The sequence below is a fragment of the Mesocricetus auratus genome, unplaced genomic scaffold (assembly GCF_017639785.1).
Source record: "Mesocricetus auratus isolate SY011 unplaced genomic scaffold, BCM_Maur_2.0 Super-Scaffold_100013, whole genome shotgun sequence".
NCBI lineage: Eukaryota > Metazoa > Chordata > Mammalia > Rodentia > Cricetidae > Mesocricetus > Mesocricetus auratus.
In genome coordinates, this window is record NW_024429196.1 from 64,414,522 (window position 1) to 64,435,123 (window position 20,602).

The 20,602-nt window shown below is 43.6% G+C and overlaps 1 long non-coding RNA gene across 1 annotated transcript in view; it reads left to right on the top strand.

Annotated features, from left to right (window-relative positions):
- The window catches only part of LOC110340222, a 38,607-nt gene extending 20,980 nt beyond the window's left edge, over positions 1–17,627 (top strand). Inside the window, exons 2-3 of the long non-coding RNA XR_002382004.2 lie at positions 10,036–10,102; positions 17,305–17,627. This is a non-coding gene — a long non-coding RNA (uncharacterized LOC110340222). The remainder of the gene's footprint in view (positions 1–10,035; positions 10,103–17,304) is intronic.
- Positions 17,628–20,602: the final 2,975 nt, after the last annotated feature.

Consider the following 20,602-nt stretch of genomic DNA (forward strand, 5'->3'; position numbering starts at 1 on the left):
CCAGCACCCTCATGAAGGCACAGAGCGGGTGTTTCCACCCTTGGGGGTGGGTCCTTGTAGCTGTTACTCTCGCATTTTGACTGGTCAGGAAGAAGAAAACCTGGGCTGACCAGCATTGAAGATGTGTCCTAGTGACCTACATCTGTTAACCAGGCTACTTGTCCCAAAGGCTCTACAACCTCCCCAAATTGTGCCATCAGCTGGGAACCAAGTATGCTGGCACACGAGGCTGTGGGGATATTTGACATTCAAACTACAGCACCCTGTATCTTCCTGTTAAAATTCAGGTTATGCCAGCCTCATTTTAACGGCCTCATTTTAACCCTAATTGCCTATTTAAAGGTCCCATCTTCAAATATAATCACATTCTGAGGTGCTTTGGGTTAGGATCCATCTTGGTTGCTTTTCTATTGCTATGATAAAATATCATGGCCAAGGCAACTTATAAAAGAAAGTGTTTGATTTGTCTTACAGTTTCAAAGGGTTAGAGTCCACAAAGGTGGAGCAGAGGAACAGTTGAGAGCTCCCATCTTGATCTACAGCCTGGAGACAGAGAAAGCTAACTAGGAGTAGCCTGCCCCAGAGCCACGCCCCCCAGTGCTTCCCAAACAGCTCCACCAACTGGGGAGCAGGTATTCAAATATGTGAACCTATGGAGGCCACTACATTTCAAACCATCACAGGACTGAATCCTGTCCATTATATGCTCACCTCCCCTGCACAGCCATGCTGACTCAGCACTCCCTTAGGGTGAGCTCAGGTCTCTGCTATGGCTGAGTAGGGAAAGATTCCTCTCTTTCTCAGTCTCCGCCTTCCTCATTTTATTTCATTTGCAAACAAACCACCTTCATATCTCCCTTAAGATCTGTTTTGCAAGAGCTTGTCTGTGACCCTCAAAGGACAGGAAACACAGGTGGTTTATTGCATCTACACATACTGAAAATTCTGGACTTTCTTAGGGGATTTAAAACTAAATGAGACCAAAGAAGTTGCTCTCTGGGGAACAGCATGACTCATGAAGAAAGGATGTGATGACTTTCTAGCCAGAAGGGTGATATTTATATAATCCTTTGTAGTTGAAAAACCTCACAGAAAAGACTATCAGATGATATTCAGCCACTGCGACCCATTTTCTACACCTGTTTTCTCTTTCCTTTTGGAGTCTTTACATTACTAAAAATATCTGGAACCTATTTTAACTCCAGGGCTTCATTTCCATCAGGTGCCTGTTTTGTTAACTTTTATCTACCAAATGCTTGCCACACATCATATGGGCGTATTGGGTGTTAGGTGCATGTTTAATATCTCATTTTACCTGACAGCTCTTTCAAGACAAGGGGGCTTATGCTTGACTGGTACTTGATTGTGGATTACAGAGTAGCTCAGTGCACTTAGGTAGTAGTTTAATTATGGATTCCCTAAGAGGAGGTGAAGGATACTTCAGTCAATAGATTTGAAAGTGAGCTAGCATCTTTACCATGCTTCTAGGTGGTTTCTGGGTTGAGGGTCATTTGTGTCACCATGACAAAGACATTCCAGTACTCATGGCAAGTTCCATTTCTTCTGGCATCTGCCCTATGCTGCTTTCCCTTTAGGTGATTTTTTTTTTTCTTATGGAGGCCACCGGCTGTTGTGTCATGAGGCATTGGCTAATCATAGCAGGCCTTACACACACTGTGCCAGAAATCTGAGGAGCCTTCCAGTCATTTAAATTATGAATCCAAGTTTGGGTTGGTAGACTGTGCCAAATATGAATTTAGCCAAAGTATATTTATTGAAGTAAAAACATATGAAAACCAGGAATTACTAGGGCTCAAGTACTCTGAATCACCGCCTGGAAACACAGGTGTTCTGAAAGCACGCATGCACATGTGTGCACACACACATGCATTTTATTAAGCCCATGTGGGTTTATTAACTCAAGCATTCATCAATTAATATCTATTGAGTTTGTTTCTGGCACTGAATTTGATTTCTATCTTGATTTTGGGATCAAAGATGGAGAAGACAATGTTTGCATCTTCTAGGCTAGGAGTTGGTGAACTTTTTATATGGGTCTATGTTTGTTACTTCTCTTGTCATTGTGCCCAAATACCTTACAAAAGGAAGGGAGGATTTATTTTGGATTCCATCCATTATAGCAGGAGGGCATGCTGGCGGGTGGCAGCAGAAATGCATGGCAGCTGCCTGCTTACATCTTGGTAGACCCAGTAAGCAGAAAGAGTGAGAGGGGCTGAAAACCAGTGGGTGAAATATTTTGCCATTATTAAAATTAATGTTTTAAATACATAGTTCACCACAAAATAATAATGAGAAAATGACTAATAGTTTATAGTATAATCCCAATTCCACTTAATGCATGCATGCAAACACGCGCGCACACACACACACACACACACACACACACAACACACACACACACACTGTGTAGCATACACTGATGGGGGAAGTCCTGTGTATATGTCAATAAAGCACTGTTGGCCAATAGGGAAGCAAGATAGGTGGGACTAGGAATCGAGGAGGACTCTGGGTAGGAGAAACACAGGAAGTCAAGATGTAGCTGCATAGGGATAAGAAGCCCAGAAATTTCTCCGGTAAGAGAAATACTTAGATTAACAATTATGGGATAAATACTTGAGTCAGAGTTAGCCAGTAAGAAATAAGTAAGGCCAACAGCTTCATAATTAATATAGCCTCCTGTGTGTTTATTTGGGACTGATGCGGCTCTGGAACCAGGCTGGCGGGAAGGTTTCTCTTTACACACAAACCACATGCAAGACACATGAAATACAAACACACAACAGTGTTAATAGTGGTCTTGACTGGGTAACGAGATGGTAGATGACTGCTGTAAAGTATTTTGTTTTATTTCCTCAGTTTTCCTGTAACAGTATGTATTATGTTGATAAGCAAGGTTCTGGGTTTTCTCCTCATTACCACAATTGATGAGCTTCTGATTTAATTGAGAGAGCATGCCTTGAGGCAATGGGGGCTAGGAGTGATAGAGGAAGTTACTGCATGTCCTGCTCTGGGCGCTGCATGCATGTGTACAGGTATGCATACCTGTACACTCATATGCATGTATCATATACACATACCACCACCACCCACACAAATTAAAAATAACAAAAGAAATACAGCCCACCTTTTAAATCGCAGAAGTAGCACATAGCCATTGTAAACATTGTATAATAGAGAGATGCATAAGCTTAGAAGCAAAATTTCTTTTTCCAGGATAATTACTGCTTATAGTTTGCTGTATCGACTTCCAGAGTTTTCAGTGTGGATGGGCGGATATTTATCATGTGTGGAGGCTGGTACAATACTGCGGTTATTGCAGAATGAAAAGTATGCACACTGTGCACCTTTCTGTTCTGCATTGACTGCTTTGTCTGTGACTCCTTGTCACTCCGGTACATGTAGACCTTCTTTTTTCAATCTAATAGCTGCACGGGATGAACATAGCACAAAGGCATTATCCCCTCTCCTTTGACAGGCGTTTGGGTTACTTCCAAGCTTTTCTCCTGATTCAAACAATGCTGCCGTAAGAGTTCTTGTGTATGTGGCTTTTACGTTTAATAAGCATTTACTGCTGTGAAATGCGACTTGGGATATAACTGTTGGCTGCACAATTCTGTCGCAGAGTGCTGAAATGTACAGTATTTAAACGGCATCTAAAAGTTTAAATTAGAAACAAATCATTTCCATTAGAACCAGGTTAAAAATCCCAGGGATGTTTCCACCTTTTATAGGAATGAATCCTCTTACTCCAGATGGGATGCAAAGCTCCTTAAATTGAAATTCATTGCATGGGGGCTCTGATGCGCCTTAACAGATGGAAGACAATCTCACTTGGGTGGTTATGTAATTCAGCGATTATTGTGGAGCCCTTCAGATGGCGTCAGACAGAAGGTGAACAGAGGAAGGCTCTGTGAGAAAGGCAGGTGACAAGGCTGAGGCTTCTCCCGGCATGCACTCTTTTGTATTTGTTTGCTAGGGTCAGTAACACTACGTCTGAGATATCAGCAATGCAGCATTGTCTAACTCTGGGATCTTAGAAATTCACAGGTTTTCTTCTTAAATGACCTTGGCAGTGAGGTTGGGAGAGGTCATTCCACCCCTGAAAGCCTAATTTTTACAAATGTGTCAGATGGTGCTTGAGTACAGTATGCTGTATTCGTTCAATAGCTATTTGTTGAGTGCTATATGTCAAGAATTTAAGGGTTAGGGACCCAGGTATAAATAAGATAGATGAGAATCTCTCCTTTTGTTTATCAAAAGTGACTCTGTTTTGTTCTTTAGCTGAAAGCAATCAACTGGTCTACCTGAACTGAGTCACACCTCATCAAAGTCTCACCTCTATGCACTGACTTCCTGGTAATGTTGGCTGACACTGGAACAAATGTATTGACCAAATCAAAGATCTTCATCAGAGCTTATCCACTCAAATGAATGTTATTTCTCCTGCCTCCTGCTCCTTGGTTTCATTGCTCAAGTTAGTTTCAATTTCAATACACACTGAAACCCACCGTCCCTCTTGTTCTCTGTCCTCTGTCCTGCCTGACTTCCTCCCTCTCTCCCTTTCTCTTTCTTTCCAACTTGCTAACACTATGAGGAGCAAGCACCCAGAACAGAAATGATCACATAATGGATATGAAATCAATTATATTGACTAAGTTTCTACAAATAATAATTTGTTATTAAGTTTCAGTCTTCAGTTACAGGACACGACACAGAAAACTAACTTATTGGATTGACCAGCCAATCCCAGTTGGTTAACTGGTAGAAAGTGTTATGCAAACTGCAGGAGGGGGCACATGAATAGTTTTATCCAGTGTTGGCCTCTGCATGCTCCAATAATGACCCGGCAGGCAAGATGAGCTCACTCCTGCAATAGTGGCAAGGCTGTTTATGGGGGTAACCAATGGCTTTCTTGATGGGATTTGAGGCTGGCTCCACAGGAGGGAATTCTTGAGGGATACCGTAAACATGGCTAAAACAAAAACAACAAACAAATAGATAAAAGCATGGCTAGGGGAATCATAGGTCCTAGGGGGAACCTATTGATGTTATTTTTCCAAATGATCATATTGTCAAATTGCCTCCTGAACAGCTGTGTTTACGTCTTTAGAGTTTCACTTGTGCAGAGAAGCTCGTATTACAGAGGAGAGTGGTTAATGTAAAAACACAGTTCTGTTCAAAGTGCTTATCTGTAGATGAAACATCTGTATCAATACCCACCCCAAGCTCAAGAAAGGTCTTGCAGAGGACCCTGATAGAATGTGAGAACCAGAGGACGGGGAACTGTGCTAAGAGATGCTGTCCTTTTGGACATGATGTGGCCGTGCCACAAATGAACCCACAGCAGCAATGGTTACCTACACAAAACCTGCGAAGGTCAAGCCAAGCAGTATGGAGTGGGGAGGGGCTCCACAAGCCTCACCAGCAGCCAAGGAACTATTGGTGGTTGATGGCTGCTTGGGGAAGAAGAGTCACTTTTCTTCAGGAGTGTGGTAGATTCTCTGTGCCCCCGTGGGTGACTCCATGCCCATATGCATATGGCAGCACTAACTGAACTCAGTAGATTTTGTGTGTACACATATATTACATAATACATACGTGTGTATATATATATATACATGCATAAAAGGAGGGCATAAAGTTGAGAGAGATGTGGTGGGAGACTCTAGGTGGGTTTGGGGGATTAATAAGGGGTGGGTATGATCAAGATACATTGTATACATGTATGAAAATTTCAAAGAATAAATAAAATTAAAATGAAAAAGAAATATTATTTCTAACTTCTCAGATCTTATGTCTAGTTAACAGACAGACATGCCAACCAGATATATGGTGAATACGAATCACGTGTAGAGCATGTATCTCTTTATCGCTAAATGAAGGGTTGCCATTCTTCAACTCTTCATTTTTTTGTATTTAACCTATTCTGGACTCTTCTTTTTTGCTTTTTTAGACAGGGTCTCACTATGCATGCCTGGATGGCCTTGAACTCACTATATAGATCAGGCTGGCCTGGAATTCATAGATATATGAATGCCTCTGTCTCCTGAGTGCTAGTATTAGAGGCCAGTCATGATGTAGGATGCGAGAAAAGGGGTCCAGACCCTTTTCCAGTAAGAGAAGACCATGTGGAAATACTCAGATTAGCAGTTATGGGCTAATAATTAAGTCAGAGCTAGCTTATAAGAAACCAAGCAAATGACCAACAGCTTCATAATTAATATAGCCTCCTCTGTGTTCATTTGGGACGGATGCAGCTCTGGGACCAGGCTGGCGGGAAGAATGCACGTTACACCCAGTGTTAGTCTCTGGGTCTTTTATTTATTCATGTTATAAGCTCACACATAAAATTGGTGATAAGTACACACATAGAGTGTGTGTGCACGTGCATTGATGAGTCAGGGAATGGATTTGTATCCTTTTAAAAGTGTGTTTGGAGGCAGATCCAGTGAATGTTTTATACTTGTTTGCAAAGCTGGCATAAATATTTCAGGATACAATTGAGCTTTTCTCATTAGCATCCATTCTCCTGCCTCTGTGAGTGGAAGTTCCTAGCTGAGGATAAAGAGTGCCATTAAATCATTGTGCAGCTCCTAATTCCATGGCAACTGTGACAGACGGACTCTTTCTTGCCATAATAGGTTTGGGTGAGTCTCATTTTAGTCAAGACAATGACAAATTTTGTTATTAAAATGTCTTTTAACCTAATTCATCTCTTTTCTTAAAAACCTGCTCTCAGTTAAAAAATACTGTGCCAGACAAACTTCAAACCTACCTTTTAAAATCCAGTGCCACAGTCTGAATTACTATTCATGAGAGAGTTGATGCTATTTGTTAAACATTACCAAATATCCCAAGTTATCCCCTTTTCTGCATGTTGAGATAACAGTGAACAAACCCAAGCTTGTTTGGTACTTCCCTTAGAATTTCATCATAGGATCAAGCTATTATATGACATCAAATTTCCCCTTAGGTCACTTTTAATGTTCTACCCATAGATGGCAGCAAATGACCACTCTGCTGAGTCACCAGCCTTCTGGCCAATCACCTGCAGGTCACACATCCAAATTAATTTGGAAACTTTTTTTTTTCTTTAGGGTCAAAACCTGGCATCTGGCAGTCCCACTAAGCTGGGCTCAGCCGTAGTCCTTGTTGTACCAGTTAAAGAAACAAGGAATAGTGAAAGGCAAAGAAAAAAATTAGTCATCGAGACCACACTTAGGAGATAAATAAAGGGATCCAGTGACCCTTCCAGATAGTTTGGGGACATTGATGTGAGGTTTAGGGTTAGATAGAAGCCAAGAAGCTTGTACAACTCAGAATTCCTGGTCAAGATAAGGTCCTGCCCAACCCTGCCCCATCACTGAGCCTGTCCTGTCACTGCCCCATAACTGTGTCTCCTCCATCACTGTGTCTGCTCAATCTCTGACCCATCACCGTGTCTGCTCCATCACTGTGTCTGCTCCATCACTGTGTCTCCATCACTGTGTGTCCATCACTGTGTCTGCTCCATCACTGTGTCTCCATCACTGTCTGCTCCATCACTGTGTCTGCTCCATCACTGTGTCTCCATCACTGTGTGTCCATCACTGTGTCTGCTCCATCACTGTGTCTCCATCACTGTCTGCTCCATCACTGTGTCTCCATCACTGTCTGCTCCATCACTGTGTCTGCTCCATCACTGTGTCTCCATCACTGTGTCTCCATCACTGTCTGCTCCATCACTGTGTCTGCTCCATCACTGTGTCTCCATCACTGTGTCTCCATCACTGTCTGCTCCATCACTGTGTCTCTATCACTGTGTCTCCATCACTGTGTCTCCATCACTGTGTCTCCATCACTGTGTCTCCATCACTGTGTCTCCATCACTGTGTCTTCTCCATCACTATGTCTGCTCCATCACTGTGTCTGCTCCATCACTGTGTCTACTCCATCATCGTGCCTGCCCCATCACTGATCCAGAACTGTTGTAAGGGTTCTGGGAATTGAACCGAGATCTTTTAGAAGATACATTTCTCCAGCCTGAGATTTTAGTTCTTAAGGATCCCTTGATCTGAATGTCTGATAGCACAGGCATTTCTCTTCTGTCTTACCAGGGTGGTTACAGTAAGACTTCAACCTGGCTTAGGGCACTATGTTTGTGACAAAAGAAGTAGAGAATCCATGTCCACAAAGACTTTATAGTGGGAGGTTAAATAAACAAAAAGGCTGTTATTTAGGTAGCAGAATCAGTGAAAACCCAAATTACGATAATTGAGTTCTATGATGGTTCATTATGAGAGTCAGCTTGGTTGACTGAGGGCAATTCTCTCTCTCTCTCTCTCTCTCTCTCTCTCTCTCTGTGTGTGTGTGTGTGTGTGTGTGTGTGTGTGTGTGTGTTTGCAAGAGCATTCTCTAAGCAGGGGAGTCCTTCCTTGAGCCTGGGAAGTGCCACCCCATACTCTGGGGTCCAGGTGGAAGAAGAAAACTGGTCAGCACATGTGTCCTGTCTCTTGTCCCCCACAATGAGAATGGCTTTGCTCTGCCACAGCTTCCCTATCAGGATGGACTGAACCTTCTGAAGCACTAAGCCAGAATAAACAGCTCCGCTCCTTAAACTGCTTGTTCTGGTATTTGCCAAAGGGATGGAAAACCGATTAAGATAGTACCTCTGGGAGACACTGGAATAAGTGTGCTTCTGGCTTTCACAGAAATGGGAGATACCTAGATAGGCAAGGAATGGAAACAGAGGACCGTTTGAATTGAAGATGTAATGTCTTACTCTTGCAGCCTGCCCTGATTGGCATAGCATTAACAATGTGGCTTCTGTGCTCACATTGCCAAGACCAAGTGATAGTGTACTGGGTCCTCTGGCGCTTGTGGCAGCCGAGGTGCTGAACTCCTTCCTCTCTAAGTGTTTCTTGTGGCCTAAGGTCTCTAAAGCATCAGCAGTAGATGTTACATAAGAACCTGCAGCTTACCTGTTGTGATACACACAATGGTGCTTAAATATTTTGGCATTAGAGAAATCCCACCTATTGCGATGGCTAGCACTTGTTGTCAGAAAACAGAAAATGCTGGTAAGGTAGGATACTGAGACCCTCATATACTGCTAGTGGGAATGAAAACTGGTGTTGTCACTTGGTGGCCCAGAGTCATCACAGGATTCTGAAATTCCACTCCTAGATTTATACCCAAGGAAAATGAAGATATACAGCCACACACAAGTCTGTACACAGATGGTTATGGGAGCACTGTTTGTAACAGCCCAAATGTGGAAACAGGGTGAGCATTGATTAGTTCAGCAATATAGTCTGGGGATGTGACTCGGTGAGTAAGAGCATTTACTTTGCAAACAGGAAGACCTTAGTTTAAATTCCCAGAACCATGTAAAAGCTTGGTGTGGCTTCAAATGCACCCCTAACCCCAGCATTGGTTGGAGTGGATACAGGAGAATCTCTGGGGCTTGCTGGCTGCCAGCTGAGCTCCAGAGTCAGTGAGAGACCCTGCCTCAGGGGAACAGGGCACAGAGTAATAGAGCAGGATGCCTGTGTGAGTGTGGGTGTGTGCACTTGCGCACAGGAATGAGCACATACTACTATATACACAAAGTAAAATAAAAAAGAATATTATCCATCAATAAAAGTAGAAACTCGTGTTACAATATAGATGATGTTTGGAAACACATTGGGGAAACATATATTACAATAATATGATTGTGCTTATATAAAATATCTAGAGTGGGCAAATCTGTAGAGAAAGAAAGTAGATTATTGGTTGCCCTGAGCTAGGATGGGAAGGAGAGACAGGAAGATGTTAGCTTAAGGATATGGAGTCTCATCTCGATGTAGTAAAAGTCATGTTCTCAAATGCATTGTGATAATGGTTTCCTAGCTCTACAAATACTGTAAACCATTGAATAATACTGTGGATGAATCCAACAGTATGTAAGTTACAGCTTCAAAGTTTTGTTGTTTCACAAAGAATCCATACTCTGTTGTGGCTATTTCCACCATGTAGACTTTGTTTTGCCAGGTACTGCTCTAAACACATATGCCAGAGCATATGTTGACTCTTCCCATCTTCATAATGCTCTCACCAGGTAAGCATTTTAATCTTTTCTCTTTTATAGATGGAGGAGCCAAAACATGGGGGAACAATGAGGGGTTTTACTCAAGGTTACATAGCTTGGGAAAGGCTTCATTAGACTCTCTTGAGTAGAACTGGGAAGATTCCAGAATCTGGGCTGCTTGTTAATCACAGGCTGTACTGCCTGGGAGAGAGGAGAAGGTTATGTGTGGTCAGCTAAGCCCTCCCTGATTTTGTGTCTGGGAAAATAAGGTACACTTGGGGTAGGACTAACTTGGAGTCAAGACTACCACCCTGGTGTAGTTCTCTCTCAATCATATCATGCTGCCTGGATGCTAAAGGCTTACCTGGGAACACTCAGAGCCATCCACACACATACAGGAGTTTTGCTTTGTTTTTGAGACAGGGTTCTCTGTGACTTGGGAGGCTGTCCTGGACCTAGCTCTTGTAGACCAGGCTGGTCTTGAACTCACAGAGATCCCCCTGCCTTTGCTGTGCCCCCTCCCCCAGTGCTGGGATTAAAGGCATGTGCCACTATCACCCAGCGAAGGAGTTTTTTTCTTGTAATTTATTATTATTATTATTTTAATCTGGGGGATGAGTTAGGCCAAAATGTATAGCTGGTGGTGGGTGAGTATGTATTCAAAACTGGGAAATCAAGGAGCAGACTACAATATTGGTTGGAGATTTGGGAATTTATAGAGGAGACATGAAGTGATATGTAAGCATATTCATGAATTATTGCCTGTTTCATTCTTCATTTTGTATTAGCAGAAATGTCAAGGGAGCTAAATGGGCAGGAAAATCTTCTCTTAAGATAGAGTGGTTATTTTGTTAGGCGACACTGCAGGGTCTGCAGATATGGCTCAGTAGTTACTTGCAGGTATGAGGAACTGAGCTCAGGTCTCCAGTAGCTGTGTAAACATTTAGGTGCTGTGATGCTTACCTGTAATCCCAGCACAGGGGAGACAGAGACAGGAGGATCCCTGGGGCTTACTGGCCAGCCAGTGTAACCCATCAGTGAGCGCCAGGTCCAGTGAAAAATCCTGCCTCAAAAAAAAAAAAAAAAAGAAAGAAAAAAGAAAAAGAAAAGGAAAACAGAAAGAAAGAAGAGAAAAAAGAAAAAGAGAGAAAGCTGGGGAAGCAATTGAGGAAGACCCTTGTGGGTCATGAGAAGATGGCAGCAATATGTTTAAAACATTCAGGCAATGTGTGACTACAAGACATTGGGGACAAATAAATCCACGAAGCATCAAATACAAAATTTGCTATGAGGAAGAGCAATAGCAGCGGGGTAGGAGGCAAGGGGCCTGTGAGCGGAGGTAAACGGTGAGTAGTAGGTATAGTTCAGGCTGCCGGAAGCAGATGGTGGATAGCCAGTCTGAATGGGAGCTCACAGTGATTGATAGACTGAAAGGAATTCTCCAGATTCCTTAATTGTACATAAACTTCTATTTGATTTAGCAACTTCTATGAAGAGAATCAATAGTGGTAGCCTTCCAGCTTAAATTAGGTGAGATCAATGTTTATAGCGGCTGTGTATTGAAATGTCCAGGACCATGACACAAGTTACTGTTTAAACCAGGTGGAGAATGTCTGCATGTCTACCCCTCAGGTTCTTCCTGTCCTCAGCAGACCTTCCCATAATAATGAGGACGCTAAGAGCAGGTTGTTATTCTGAGATTAGAGTTGGGCTAGTTTACACAGGTAATCCTTTATTCGCGCTTCCACTGCGTGATCTTAAAGAACCGGTGTGAACTAGATGGAATGGTATATAGCACTCAGCCAGTCCAAAAGGCTTTCTGCCAAGAGTCCTTTCCGCTTCTTATTCAAGGAGCTCCATTCCTTCTAGAAAAACACATTTTTTAAATCTTTTTTTTATTTAGGTTAGAAGCAATCTTGTTTCACATGTCAATCCCAGCTCCCTCTCCCTCACCTCCTCCCCCACCCTCCCCACCAAGTCCCCCAAGTCCCTCACTCAATCTCTACTCTGATCCCCAAGGAGGGTGAGGCCCTCCATGGTGGATCTCCAGTAACTGTCATTTCATCCAGGGCAGGGCCTAGACCTTCCTCCAAGAGTCCTGGCTGAGAGAGCATCCCATATTGAGGCATGGGCACTCAAAGTCTATTTGTATGCAGGGATAAATACTACCCAAGGCCCCATAGATTACCTAGGCCTCCTCACTGACACCCACATTCAGGGGGTCTGGGTCAGTCCCATGCTTTCCACACAGCCATCAATCTGGAGTCCAAGAGTTCCCCCTCCTTGTACAGGTCAACTGTTTCTGTGGGACCAGCCCACTCTTAACTCCTTTGTCCATCAGTTCTCTCTTCTGACACTGGATTCCAGGAGTTCAGTTCAGTGTTTGTCTGTGGGTATCTGCCACTGCTTCCATCATTCACTGGATGAAGGTTCTGTTTCCTAGACTCTCTGGCAGTGGGATTGTAGGCTGGCACTCCCCTGATTCATGTCTAAAATCTAAATGAGTGAGTACATACCATGTTTCTCTTTTTGTGACTGGGTTACCTCACTCAGTATGGTTTCTTCTAGTGCCTTCCATTTGCCTGCAAATTTCAAGAATCCATTGTTTTTTTCTCCTGAATAGTATTCCATTGTGTAAGTGTACCACATTTTCTCTACCCACTCTTCAGGTGAGGGACATCTAGGTTGCTTCCAGTTTCTGGCTACTACAAATAATGCTTCTATGAACGTAGTGGAACAGACATCCTTGTATGAATGTGCATCTTTTGGGTATATGCCTAAGAGTATGCTGGGTTTTGTGGTAGACTGATCCCATTTTCCTGAGGAATATCCACACATTTCCAAAGTGGCTGTACAAGTCGGCACTCCCATCAGCAGTGTAGGAGTGTTCCCCTTTCTCTACATTCTCTCTAGCATAAACTGTCATTGGAGTTTTTGATTTTAGCCATTCTGACAGGAGTGAGATGGTATCTCAGAGTTGTTTTGATTTGCATAGAAAAAACACATTTCATCAAACCTCACTGTGCTGTTTGCATTCAGACACAGGAAGACACAGGGATCTTCTGTTTCTGACTCGATGTGTTTAGAAGGGGGCTACTGCCATGGCACTGAGAGCACAGAGTCAAGGCCTCAGTCTTTGAGGGTGCTTTGAGTTGCTGGGGTTCCTGACTCTGGACCTTTTGCTTTGTAAAATAAACATCACTGGGGCTGCATTTGGTCTGTTCCTGCCTTCCTTGTGGTTACCACCAAACTACCACACATGGGCATTTTAATAACATTTACTTCCTCAAACGTGAAAATGGCCAATATCATTTATCAGGAGTGTGAGTTTTGAGTGTGTTCCCAGGTCCGCTGAGGCTGGGCTGGCTTTTTGTTCCTTGCCATTCCAATCTGCATTTACTCAGGTTGGAGTAAGAGCTGATGAAATAAAAGTGTCTCCAGTGCTGGGGAGTTCAGGGATGTGCAGCAAGGCAAATGTCCAAGAAAGGAAAAAAAACAAAACAAAACAAAACAAAAACCCCAAACCAACTCTCCAACAAAAGAAGTGCTCATGAGTAATTAGAGGCCTGGGAAAGCAAGCTCAAATTACAACTGGGAAGCCTGGTTTTGTGCTGGGAAGGGCTGCCTTCTGAGCAACTGGGCGAGTAAATTTCCAGGCCACATGTGACAAATCGGCGCCTCTTTGATTGGTCTTCACCCAGCACCCCACACAACCAGATACATCTCCCCTCAGTCTAGAAAGACAAAAGAAGCCTTTGACGTGTGTGCGCTTTCATTTGACAACTAAATATAAGGTCCATACCCGGGGCTGGGTGCGAGTCTGGGAAAAGACATTAAACTCCGTGTACCAGAAGTATTCGTTACTGACACCCATATGGATTGCTCTGGCATAGATTGTAGTGTTGGGACCCTTACAAGAAAGACACAAAAGTATGTGTTATGGGAGACACCAGACAAGAGACTTTCTGTCTTACCCAAAGGATGAGTTTGGGTCTTGAAGTAATCTTTCAGGAGTGGGTAGTGTCTGAACTTGGAAAGCTGGGGATAAAGGACCCTTCAAGCAGTCATTTCACCTTGGGAGAATCCTGTGCACAAGTTTTAAAGAGCAGGAGCTGGGTTAGACTGCGGCTCACTCGCAATGGACTCACTAAGGGACCAGGAGCAGGGCTGGAGTGTCTAAAACTGGGCTTTAGGAAGACCGAGCCTGCAGCTCCGCACAGACGAACAAATGGTGTGACTAGTTAAGAGGGTATTGAGACATCCATCTCATATTAGATACAACCCTTGTGAAGTGCGTTAGTCAGCTTCCTACTGCTAACACAAGCACTTAAGATAAATCAGTTTACAGGTGAAACCATTCGCCTCAGGGCTGGGGTGTGGAAAAAAAAAGATGAAGAAGGGAGGCTGGGGTTTCCCCCATCAGGCAAGCTGTCAATCATCAGTAGACCTTTATTAACCCTGCCTCTTAAAGAACCCATACCTTGAAATTATACCAAGCTGCTGGCCAAACTTTAACACATGGATGGGCCTTTGGGGGAATATTCCATATCCAAATTATAGCACTGGGGATAGAGACGAGAACATAGGTAAAAGAACAGACCTGAAACCTAAATGTAAGGGATAGAGTTGGTAGAAAGTAGCAAATGGCAGAAATACGGAGAGAAACGAAGCTCTCTTCATTCTCTCATCTGCAAGGACTAAAGGAACTGTTGCCTTGACTGATTTCCATGTTAAGTGAGTTGCTTGAAGTCTCTTGTGACTCCAAGTTCCCCATGGGCTGACACAGCAGGCAGCTTTGGAGAATTCCTAGCAGACAACAGCGTGAGTCTTGGCAATGTTGGATATTATCCACGGGAACCTGGACCAGAACCAACAGCCTTTTAACTTCCAAGATGCTTCATTATTAATAACCTGCAGCTTTGACATTGCTAGGCTCTGTCCAGCATAGCTTCATAAAGCCTGTCAAAGAGCATGTACGAAAGGGCGTGTGAGTGGGTGTGGCACCTCAGGGACCAAGTCCCTGATCCTCCCCTGCAAGGATGAGGCACCTCAGAGGCCAGGAAGGGTGTGACAAAGTTAATATTGAGAGCTTCTGGGGGAAGTTTGAATCAGAAGGAAGAAGAGTTGGAATCCTGAAGGTCTTGACCAAGAGAAAACTTTTTCTAGGGCTAAATTTTGCTCTCCTGACTGCTAATCTTGCTAAAGAAAGTGTTTTTTGTTTCCTCATGGAGGTCTAGACAGTCTGGCTTCTGCTAGTGTCTCAGTGTAGTTTCCTGCCACTGTAAACACCCCGTGTCCTGGCCCCGTGGAATTTAATCTGCAGACTTTGCCTCTTAGCGCTTTGCAGCTGTCACTCCCTCTATCTGGAGTGAGTGAGCCCCTGCCTTTATTCCCTCAGGACCAGAGTGAATATTCCCTCCTGGATGCTTCTCCGGGGCCCAAGCATGATCTGGTGACTACCACGGAGTACCGTGCATCTAGGGTATCACTGGCTGTTGCTGCCTTGACCTGCTCTTCTGTAGACCACCTTCCCCAGGACTTGGGCTAGACCTTACTCATGTCTGAATTTCCGGTCTATCACAAGGTTGCATATGGAGGGGAGATGGCATTTATTTTGTGAAGGAGTAGTAGCATGTTTTGGTAATCTGGTGCTCATAAGGTGGCAGGCTAGCCGAGGGTGGCTCTTCCTTTTCAGGATCTGTTCCCACACTGACAAACCCATGTCTCTCAGTAGAGGCGGACACAGTTGTCCGTTCTTTGACCTAATCTGCTGGCTTAGGTTCCCATATGTCTTCTAGTGTTCCCTTTCATTGCCAAGGAAATGAAACCACTCAAAGGAGGTGGAAATGAATGAAAACTGTTGTCTGTGAGCTAAAATTGGGGAAGCCTTTTGCTTATTTCTTCCCCAGGTGGCTACCGGGGGCCCATTAGGTGCTGTTTCAGAGTTGAAGGGGTGAATATGAGGAAGGCTGGGTGAGTCCTTGTGGTCCAGGAGCTCATACTCAGAGGGGCTGGGGACAAGGACAATATATAGGTGAGCAAGTGATAATTGAAAGATATTGAGTGTTTTGGAAAAAATAGAAGGGTTATATGATCAGGGGAAATTGGGTGCTATTCTCTGTTTGAGAAAGTAACGTTACAACATTAGGGAAAGAACTGAGAGGCACAGGGAATCCAGTCTTGTGAGTCACGACAGACAAAAATCATACCAGGTTAAGGACAGACAGTGGGAGACTGAGCAAGGGTTGCACTCCATGGGCTCTGAGGACAGAAGGCAAGATTACGAGGTCCCTGTAGGACTCACACAGGCTGGAGAGCTCTTGAGTTAGTTTTTGTGGCTGCTTATCTTCCCTGCTAGGGGTCAGCATAGCAGGGAGTCAGCTGTGTGCCAGGACACTTCCTCTTATCTCCCTTCACTATCTGAGTTAAACTTCTTCTCACAGGAATGGTGGATGGTGCGATCAGCTCTCTTCTCAATTAACACAGTATCCCCGTGACAGGCCAGAGCCTGGATGGGCTCTTGGTACTTTGCCCTCTCCTGTGTCCTGGAAGAAGCCACTCACCAAGAGCCTTCTGCTCCCTGTAGAGTGTTTCTTTAATAGTCGCATCTCTCTTCATCTCCACTACCTGTCCCACCGCCCCCATAACCCACCCCCACTCCTCCCTTGATCTAAGGGATTAGTTTCATGCATTTTCCAATTTTAACCAGCCACTATGAACTCACTCTGCATAAACAGGTCTTCTAAAACTCACCAGCTTTGGGATGGTCTCTGTTCTGGTGTGAGCGTGTCCCTCAGTGTCCTGTATTTCTGAATAAACAGTGTTCAGACATGGGACCTATTGGAAGTGGTTAGGCCACAACTGCTCTACTCTCAGGAATGGATTAATGTTGCTGTTGTAGGAAGTGGGCTCCCAGTAGAGAGGCGAGTTTAGCCGTGTTTTGTTTTGCCTTTTACCATGGGAAGATGGATAAAAATAAAACAGAAGCAAAAACCTCACAAGGTATGGGTCCCTTAACCTTGGACTCCAGAAGCACAAGAGAATAAATCTGTTCTTGGTAAACTACCTAGTCTTAGACATTCTGTTATAGTAGAACCAAAGAAACTAAGATACGGCAGAGGTATGTTTACACCTTCGACTTAGAAATACAAAGTGAGGTTTTGCTGATAACATTGTTTGGTTTCATGAGAAGAACACCCTCCTAACTCACCATCTGTTGACTTTTTGTGAAGGTTGATCTGGGTGGCTAACTTGGCTGGATTTAGAACCACATAGGAGACAAACCTTTGGACGTACCTGTGAGGATGTTATAGAGAATATCAACTAAAGAGAGGAGATCACTCTGGATGCGGGCAACTTTGTTCCACAGGTACAGGTAAAGGGCTGAACGAGACAGAGAAAGCAAACAGAACTCCATTTTTCCTCTCTTTTGGCTCCCTGGCTGTGCACCGTGGCTGGACGTGAGCAGCTGCTTCACACTCCTGCTCCATGCCTTCCCTACCAATATAGATGGCACCTTCAAATTGTCAGTCAAAATAAACCCTTCTTTACACTGTTTTTGTCCGGTATTTTGTCACAGTTACAGAAAAGTTACGTACCTGTGTTGGGTTGGGCAGTGCTTTGTCTGACAGTACTAGCCCCGGCTAGTTTGTTGCAGATCTGACATGTTGGGCTGCAGTTAACAGGTGTATGTCTGGGCACTTCTTGTGACCTGTGCCCCGCCTAGCAAAGCAAGGCACACTCACACCTGGATGGTGAGGAGTCAGCAGGAAACACTGCCATGTGTCTTTACCCCTGACACCTTGTATGCTTCATGCATGAAGAACCTGTTTGGTCACAACACCCTCGTCTTGTTTTTGATGGTCTAGAATGTTCAGATGGTGTATACTGTTCAGAAGATCTAGTCACCAAGAAGGCCTTTGAAATGTCTTTACTATTATAATGATGCATATAACACACAAGTCCCCTTTGATACCTGCACTAGCCTCTTACCTCAATGGTATTATGATGCTAGGGCCTCATGGGGTCTCTCTGATCAATGTTTTATGACAGTGTTACTGGCCTCAACACCCTCATTTATTAGATGAGGGAATAAGCCATTTCAATTCTGCTAAATGCTAATTTGTGGCTGTGTGAGGATCAGTAAGTAAATGACTTAAATAGGTAATATTGGAAGTAGTTTACATACTGACTCGTTCTTGCCAGAGGATGAGGTAATCTGTGAATGTGGGAATGCTGTATTAGTTACTTTTCTGTTGCTGTGACAAATGCCTGACAGAGGCAACTGAGACAACTTAAGGAAAGAGAGACTTATTTTGCCCATGGTTTCAGAGACTTCAGCCCGTGGTGGCTCTGTCGCCTGAGCTGGAACAGAGCATCATGTCAGCAAAGACGCAGGGTAGAGAAACTTCTTCCTTTCCTTGTGGACAGGAAGTAGAGATCAGGGAGCAGAAGAAGGTGTAACTTTCAAAGTCCTGCCCACCCATCTCATGAGTGACCTACTTCCTCTGGTTAGGGTCCTCCTCCACTAGCTCCCTAAACAGTGCCACCATCTGAGAACTAAGCATTGGTGACACAGCCTCTGGAGGGGCATTTGCTATTTAGACTCTGAGAGGTTCAGAGAGGTCCCCAGAAGTTGAATGGAAGGAAACAAAGTATTCTTTAAGCAGCATTTTCCAGAAATAACACCTAAAGCTCATATGTTCCCAACAAAATTTACATGAATCAGATTAAAGTAATCAAACATTTACCTTAATGTGATCAGATCAATATCAAATTAATAATTTGACTGAGGAATCATGTTGAATATTGTTGTGGGGAGCCCTTGGCAAGAATTACAAAGCACAAACTTATTTTTTTTAACTTTCTGTTTCCATGTGGTTCTCCCCATTGGCAAATAATATGTCTGTGTTTTTAAGTGGACTGCACAATAAGTACAAGGGACTGATCAAGGATGAGTTAGACCACCTTTAGCAATCTGGTTTACTTTTTTTGTTTTTGTTTTGGAGACTGAGATGTGCTACCAGAAAATTTAAAAATTCAAATAAATAAAATTACCTCATTAATATCCTCAATGTATAAAGGGTACACATCCGAGAGCCAGAAGCAAGGGGGTGGTGGTACACACCTTTAATCCTAGGACTCAGGATTAAGGCCACCCAGATCTACACAAGACTGATCCAGTCCTAAAGAGAAACAGCTCACACAGAGATGATCTCAGCACCTGGGATCATACGCCTTTAATCCCAGCCCTAGAGGGGTATAAAGGATAGGAGCAGGGTCTTCAGTGGTCAGTATCAGGCAGTCATTCTCCAGCCACACTGAGGATGGGAAGACATTGAAGTTTGTTTCTACTCGCCAGGATATGAGAGTGAATATTTGCTTTTTTCAAGAGTATAGTCTCTTAGTACCTTAGGGCACTCAGAGAGGAATTTCTGAATTCTGCATTTCCAGCCTTTGAACCATTCTAAATGCTATCTTCCCCTTCCCCTGCCTCTCGGGTGAATTTGAAAAGTTCCAGAAGAAAGCAAACTTGAAGCCATAAACAAATATTTTAAGCTAAAATTTAAGATAGAAACGGGCGTTTTTGAATGCGTTTTGAACGTGCTCACATCACCTCGTTACTCAGTGTCAGAGCGTGGCTAGAAGGCAGGGCTCCAAAGAATTGTCACTTAGTGGAGGCTGTAGCAAGGGAGTGTTGCAACTCCTGTGTTTTTCTCTGCCTCGTCCAAAACTTAGAGCTTAATGAACCCCATTTGGATTCAAGCTTCCAAGTAATTGAAAGGTGTTTTAAAGGACAGTTGTTTTCCTTTAGTTTTTTGGAAATTCGATTGCACATAACTTTGTGTACACGGATGTGCGCATATGTGAGTGTGTGCGCCTCTCCATGTGTACAGGTGTCACAAACATACACATGAAGGTTAGAGGACAGATTGTGGGAGTCTGTTCTGCTATGTGGGTTCCAGGGATCTGACTCACGCCATCAGGCTTCGCCAGCTGAGCCTTCTTGCAAACCTTTCTGTTAGCTTTTCGTTATGTCAGGAAGTAAAACTGAACACATGCTCTTTTCCCTTTTGTCAAATCTGTTGTGTGAAGTGCTTTAGAGGCTAGCAAGTTTGCTGCATGGACATTGTGACCTTGGACGTGCTCTGCAATAAATATGAGTTCTCATTTCCAGGACAAAATCTACATTATAGAATAGGAAAATTCTTATAAAAATGCTTCAGTAGGGAGGGGTTATTGACTTTGAATGTTGGAATTTTTATTAGAATACACTGTTTATGAACCACTTGAGGGTGTTTGCTGAGTTTTGTTAAATCTAGAAAGGTTAATATTTATCAAGATGGAATTACAATTAATGCTTCTCTGGGAATTGAAATTTTGGTTTATTTTGCTTTCTCTGAGTGAATCAAAATACCTGTTTTATTTTTGACAACTTTATATCTGATGGGGAGGGGGAGAGTTAAAATTGGATGGCTTGCCTTAGTTCTATTCAGAGCTTCTAGAGCAGTGCTTCTCAACCTGCGGGCT